Genomic DNA, 6,817 nt, shown 5'->3' on the forward strand with positions numbered 1-6,817 from the left:
GCCCGGGATTCTCCATCAGCCGTCGGGAAGGCGAACCGGAGGTCTGGGCGCGTCGGGCAAGTTGCGTGCGGTGAGCGGCGAACAGCATCCGCTCACAAACCCCTGCAGTGGTCCTCGTACAGGTGCATTATTTCAGGCTGTTTAAATTTACCTTCGTTTTTTCCTTTCACTAGGTTCCAGTTTCCCCTCCTCGACTGAAATCCGCCGCAATCTTTCTCCATCGCTACTGTTCTCCCTTTTTCAGCCCGGGGGGTTGTTTTGCCGTGTAAATCCATTCATCCTCCAAATGCAAGCATTACGTGGCCCTGATAAATCACTAGCAAGATAAACTAGTGCCGCTGAGAGAAACACTTCATTACAAGTTGGGGTAACCAATTCTTCATTTGACGATCAAATACCACCTACCTTTTTTTTTTTCTTTTAGTTTTAATGAGAAAAATTCAATTCTTCATTTGATGATCAAATACCACCTACCTTTTTTTTTTTTCTTTTAGTTTTAATGAGAAAAATAAAAGTGATTGACTTGTCAACAGTTTGAAACTAAGCTATTCCTCTCAAGTACCTGCAGAAGAAGCAGAACAAAAACCAAAGGTTTTCCAACTGGTTGGCCGCCTGCCTTTTGGCCAAGAGCTGTAGTTAGGCTGCACACATCCTTGTGGCAGCTATAGGCCTCATTTTCCCTCTTTACCTGGGGGCATTTGAACTCATACCTCTTGTTCTCCCACAACGTTATTTTGACAACAAACTACAGTATCTCTGAAGCAGGAGAGGTTAGATTCTACTGTTGATACAGTTTCAACAGCTTTGTTTAGCTTGAACAATTTGTACTAATTAACTAATTTGTACTAATAATTCACCAGGGCAGGAACTCAGCTGGGTTTGCTCCCAGTTACATGTGTAAACCACCAAATTAGGGAGTCACACCCGCTATAGAGTTTACATGCTATTCATGTATATTTAAATAGTTTGTACAGAGTGGTATAGTTCCACATGGTAAGACTGGAAACACGGCCTTTAGCAGGAAATGCCTGTGTTAATCAGAGATTCAGGCCCACCTTATATAGTGTATTGCCTCAGTACTGAGTAACATAGGAAAGAAACAGGTTGGAATTACTCTGTAACTTAACTTTTCCCTGTTTCTTTTCCCACCTGTTTGCCAGCATTTTCCCCAGGTGTCTTTAATGGAGGATGCAAGCAACCCCCTACAGCTTCACTATGGACCATCCATTCAGAAAGAGAAAACAGAGCTAGGCCTCTGTTAATACAGATTAAATGTCATCCACAAGAGAATTATGCACAAGTGCAGTGCTTTATTCCTACGCCATCCAAAAAGTTTGGATTAATCCCACATCTCATTCCAAATCAAAATAACTTGGGTGGGGGGAATTAGAATTTTTGATTAGTTCTGTGGCTACCTTCCTCATTTGGTTATATTCCTCTTCCATCTTTTCTCCCTACTTTTAGACTTGCAGGATAATTCAGGTTGAGAGGAGTCTCAGGAGGTCATCAGATAAAACCCTCCGCTCAGTTAGAGCAGGCAGCTGAAGACTTTGTCAAGTTCAGAATATCTCTGCAAACACAGATTCCATCATCTTTCCAGGCACCCTTTGCTAGTTCTTTCCCTGCATATGCATAAGCTCAATTCTAAAACTGTCCCCCACCCTATTTCCACACTCACTCCAGTTTCTTTAAATTTGCAGCTAGAAGACAGCAACAACAATTCCATGAGAGCAGTAGGAGCCTGGTAACAGGCAGAGAGGAAGTCCAGTAAACTTGAAGAGGTAATTTTCCCTGGATTTATGGGAAAGGGAGAAGCAATCCTGTTGACACTTAATTTATAGTTATCTACAACTAATGAGCAGTATGAAGGAAAAGCAAAATTTTAGCAGTGAGACAGCAAGAGAAAGAACTGGTAGAGCTGGTAACTTATTTGCAGATGCCTTTTTTCCTCAATTGAACCAAATTCAGGTTCAATGGAAACATTGCACCTCAGGGTGAAATCATTCAGGAGAGTTGCTGATGGGTAGAAGAGCCCAGTTGGTCTCTTTCTTCACTCCCACAGTATTTTCTGTGTCAATAGAAATTTATTCTGTTTGCTTTCTGTCACTGCAAGTCCTGTCAGATCTCTGGACAGTGGCAGGTTATAGGTGAAATTCCTGGAAACCTGAGAATAGCAGAAAGTTGGTTTTTTCCTACCCATATACTCATCCCTCTGTGTCTGTGTGATGCTTTCTCTGTAACAGAATTTATGTTCAGGCTGGCTGGCCTGCTGCTACAGCTTTCAGTTAAAAAGCACAGGAATTATCAGGTGGTTTTTTCTTTCTGCAGCTGTTGTCTTTTTCCATCATACCTGACCTGCTGGTGTTGAAAGATGACTCTTGTCTGAAAAGCTCTGATATTAACAGGAGAAACACTGTAGGTTTTCAGAGCAAAAAGGCAAAAATGCTGCTTTCCAATATGCGGTGAAAACTTCTGTACCACAGATGTAGGCCATGCTAGAAAAGCCATGTTTTGACCATATTTTTGGTTGTCATAGAAATTAGTTTATAGCTTAACTTCACAACTGCTTCTATTTATAAGTAATTAGGGGATGCAACTGTAATGCACCACCACTTTTCTATAGCATTTAGGAGGGACACAGATGAAAGTAATGTAGCCCTACATCACATTTTGTGTCCAAGGGATGCTGCTTGCACTACAGAGCCACCCTGAAATATAGCCTTGGAACTGTCAAAAGGGACATTACTGTCATCAGTTCCTTTAAATGAGTATGCGGCTGTACACAAATAATTCCAAATGGTGATGATAAGGGGTTACGGATATCCAAACTAAGCAGTCTCATCACACTTCTTGTTCCACTCTTTCAAACATAGGCACTCTGAAGTCTGGTAAATATTTTATTATCATTATCAATGTCTGGCACTGTGTAGAAATTTCTGTTACTTCAGAATTGTTATTTTTAAGCAAAAATAACCTGTGACAGCTTTTTTTGAAAAGAAATCTGTCATGCAGTTCAATTGGTAGGAAGAAACTTCCATAAACTATTTAAAATAAATTTCAGAACAGCTTTATGTTTTATCTTCAAATAAGAAAAATGTTCAAGCACTCCACACTACTATTATGATGTTTTTCAAGTTATTAAGCTTTTGGAACATGTTGTAGTACTCAGCAAAGCTGCTTCTATCACTGTTTCAGGGACATCTCCACCACCTCAAAGGACTACAACCACACTTTAAACCTCTTGAACTTTCATTCAATAGTCCTCTGCACAAATACTACAGGGAATAGCAGAAAACAGATATTTACTAGCTAGCTACTACAAAGCAGAAAATAAAGCCAATTATTCTACTATACTAATCAAGAAAAGTTCAGTCTGTTCCACACATATATTAGGCAGTTAAATTTGGAAATCTGATTTTTTTTTTTTTTGCCATTATTTTCTCCTGATTATTTGCAGAAACCGAGCCTCTGGTGTACACAGTTTCCATACAAGTCAAGACAAGCCTGATCAATGACGGTTGGAGTAGAAGCGGACTAACAACATATACAGCAGAGAACTTGGACTATTTTGGACTTTTTCATGCTATGATCAGCCGATTAGTTGTTAACATTCAAAATCACAGACACAGAACTTTTAAGGTCACAGAATGATTGAAGTGGGAAGGAATATCTGCAGATTGTCTAGTCCAACCCTCTGTTGAAAGCAGAGTCAGATACTGCAGGTTGCTTAGAGCTGGATATCTTCAAGGATGGAATCTCCACAGCCTCCCTTTGCTGCCTGTTCCAGTGTCTGACCACCCTCACAATAAGTGGGTTTTTTACATTCAGATGGAATTTTATCAGAGAATGAGAGTTCAGTGACTAACAAGTCTGCTAGGCCTTGATGCAGCAGTACAGCAGAAACACATCCTGGAGAGTCAATTGCATATTGAAGTTAAGTGAGAAGCACACCACATGGTTATCCAGCCCATTGTCAAATAAGGCAGCTGTCTGCCGTTCAAACTCTCTTACTCTATTACATAATTCCACGAGGCAACTTATGGCCGATTATGTACAAGCTCATTGTTTGGCATGATTTGCTGAAGCAAGAGCAAAGGCCTTCATCTATCTCAGCTTCAGCAACGCCACCAGCTGAGGCATTCTAAATACTAATATGAACACTAAGCTGAGACAAATAACATTATCACGATGTTTTTTCTCTTCCTTGTTTAAGGTCTGACCTGTTCTGCTTGCGTACGGAAGCTGGGCCAAGAAAGATTCTACCTTTTGAGATAAATTAGTATTGAAAGTAGTAAACCTTGAATTAATTAAAGAGTCTGATTTCAGTGACTCAGGAATTCCAGAGAAGTGATTCTGTCATCTTAAACCTTCTGTTGAGTAATTCTACTTGAAGTAGCCTTATGTTCAGAACTCTGTCTTTAGTTCTATGTTAGCCCTTCCTGTAAGTATACACTCATGTTTCCAGTGTGATGTTAATATTTGATTTACAAATGCAGGAAATGTACTTGGAATACACTGGTTTCCACATTTATTCCTAGCATGTCTAAGTACTTCTAGAATGAAGTAGCTAAAAAAGTTAGAAAAGAGAGGCACCCTGAAGTGGTTTTTACATTGGGGTTTACATCAAACAGGCAGAGGAAGACATGGCTGCTCTTCAGAAGGCTTTAACAAAGGTCTCAGGCGTTGCTTCACCTACCACTAAACCAGGTGAAACCCTGTCAGGTCTATCAGTATACCAATTTATGTGGCCACACCCTAGTTCACTACTTATCAAAGTGGGTTAGGTTAGAAACACAAGTATTTGGAGGTATTTAATTAATCAAACCACTTTAAAAAATGAGGCTAAGAGCATAAGAGATATAGTGAGGGGTTTGGGGAAATGCTAAGCTCCAGCTAATGAGGCAGGGCAGTAATCTGTAGCTGGGGCAGTAGGTCTCATTTAGCTTCTGCCAGAACTGGCTGTACTTGGACTACAGCACTTGTCCTGCCTTCTTGCTGTCAGACAAGAAAGCACCTGCAGTGCTGCCCCATTTCAGTGGCAGTTTTGCTAGGTCAGGGGACCCCTCCACCCCTCTGACCATAAAAATGCTCTGGAAATTGCTGCCCTCAATTCTACTGGCCCAGTCTTTCAAAAAGTCACTCTCTATTTCAGTTTGGGCAAACCAAAACGCACCTGCAAAGACCTGTCATCGAAAGTGAGTAGGCCTGGCTCATTTCAACACAGGTTGGTTGGGGAGCAACCGGACAAGTTACACTGGCAGAACCTGGGAGGTGGAAATGTATGGTGGGGGTGGTAATGAGCAGCTAGGGGTTCCCTAAGTGTTCTTCTGGTAGCCTAGCTACAGCCCGAACTAGCTGTGTGTACACAGGAAACCAGCGTCCCTGAGCATCCTCTTTTGTTCATGGAGAGAGTTGGGTGGCTATAAGACATAGTTCATCCTGCTAAGGTTCTGAATCACCCTTTGAAATTGTAAAATGCACATAAATATAAGAAAGTGATTCATAAATCTAGATTATTATTTTTCTGATAGTCTAGAGAAGCATTTCCATCACAGTTCTCTGAAATACTATATCTGATTGACACAAACAGAGGAAAAGGTTTTTTTTAAATTAATAAATTTTAAGACAAGTTTAGGTTAGTGATAGGTTCTCTGCTAACATACAATGAGAAAAAAAAATTATCTATTGAGTATTTTCTGTCCCACAGCATTAAACCCTGCTGTCAATAGTCAGTAAGAATTTAACTGTAGGGACTATTACTAGAAAAAGCCAAATTAGATCAGCTAAAATCTAATCGTTGTTAAAAAAATTTCTAAATGTGGTAGGTGTACATTTATTTATGTTCCTAAAATGTAAGGAGTTGTGGGGTTTTTTTGTTTATACACTGTATAAAGTTCATCCTAATTGAAAATGCGAGGAGTACACCTTGACTAAAGACAAAATGCTGCTACAACACAGGAACAATGTTTCTGAACTTGTAATTTAATGACACTTTGAACAGCTCAAGTCAGAGCTCCTACTGTTCTGTTGACATTCTGGACCAGCTAAACAAAACCAGCAGTTTCTCTCAATCCCCCATTACTAGCTCTCTTCAGTCTTTGCTTAGATTTTCTCTGCAATCAGTTCATCTGCCTCAAACTAAAAAAGTAGAGAGAATGCAAAAGAACACAAACTGTAGCTGCAGTGGTCTGGCTCAGAGCTCCTGAGCTTGCAGCAATGAAATTTCTCTTTCCTTTACACTGAGGCTGCATCTGCTTCTGGGTAAGAATCTGCTGTCAGATGTTAAATATGAAACAGTCTTTTGTAAGGCTGTACTAGGGATGTAGAGGTTAGTTTACTGGCTATTTTGTAGCAAGGAAGTATTGTAAATATATAGTAAGTATTTCCATTTTCCTTGCATATGTTTTCCTGGGCTAACTGTGCTTATCAGTTTTTGTGTGTATTTAATGATAAATATATTAATAAATGATTGATTCAGCTGACAGGAAGAAAAAGACAATGCAATGGGAAACACTGTCAAATAAGGCCTCTAAATAGACCGGGTAATTTAAACGGGAAATCCTAAATCAACTGCTAGATAATGTAGTAAGTAAACATATTAACCTGTAAGTAAACATATCAACCAGACAGAAATTATGTCATAAATTACGTTTCTTGATTTATCACAGTCCAGTCATAGCACTCAAGGAACAGTTAAGGAAACTCAGGAAATAAAGATAATGGATAATTTAATGGAGTTTATATATTGCAGCTTCTAAACACTTATTTAAAAAAAAATAAATTTCCAGAGTGCTACTTTAGAATCGTCATTGAAAAC

The 6,817-nt window shown here is 39.5% G+C and overlaps 1 long non-coding RNA gene across 1 annotated transcript; it reads left to right on the plus strand.

The window, feature by feature from the left end:
* The first annotated feature begins 2 nt into the window (after window positions 1-2).
* On the plus strand, window positions 3-6,482 carry LOC108448802. Its single transcript, XR_001864829.1, has 4 exons — window positions 3-70; window positions 174-367; window positions 1,701-1,781; window positions 3,458-6,482. It is a non-coding gene; the product is annotated as an uncharacterized LOC108448802 (long non-coding RNA).
* The last annotated feature ends 335 nt before the right edge of the window (window positions 6,483-6,817 follow it).

Source organism: Corvus brachyrhynchos, unplaced genomic scaffold (genome assembly GCF_000691975.1).
Source record: "Corvus brachyrhynchos isolate BGI_N302 unplaced genomic scaffold, ASM69197v1 scaffold87, whole genome shotgun sequence".
In the NCBI taxonomy this organism is placed as follows: domain Eukaryota; kingdom Metazoa; phylum Chordata; class Aves; order Passeriformes; family Corvidae; genus Corvus; species Corvus brachyrhynchos.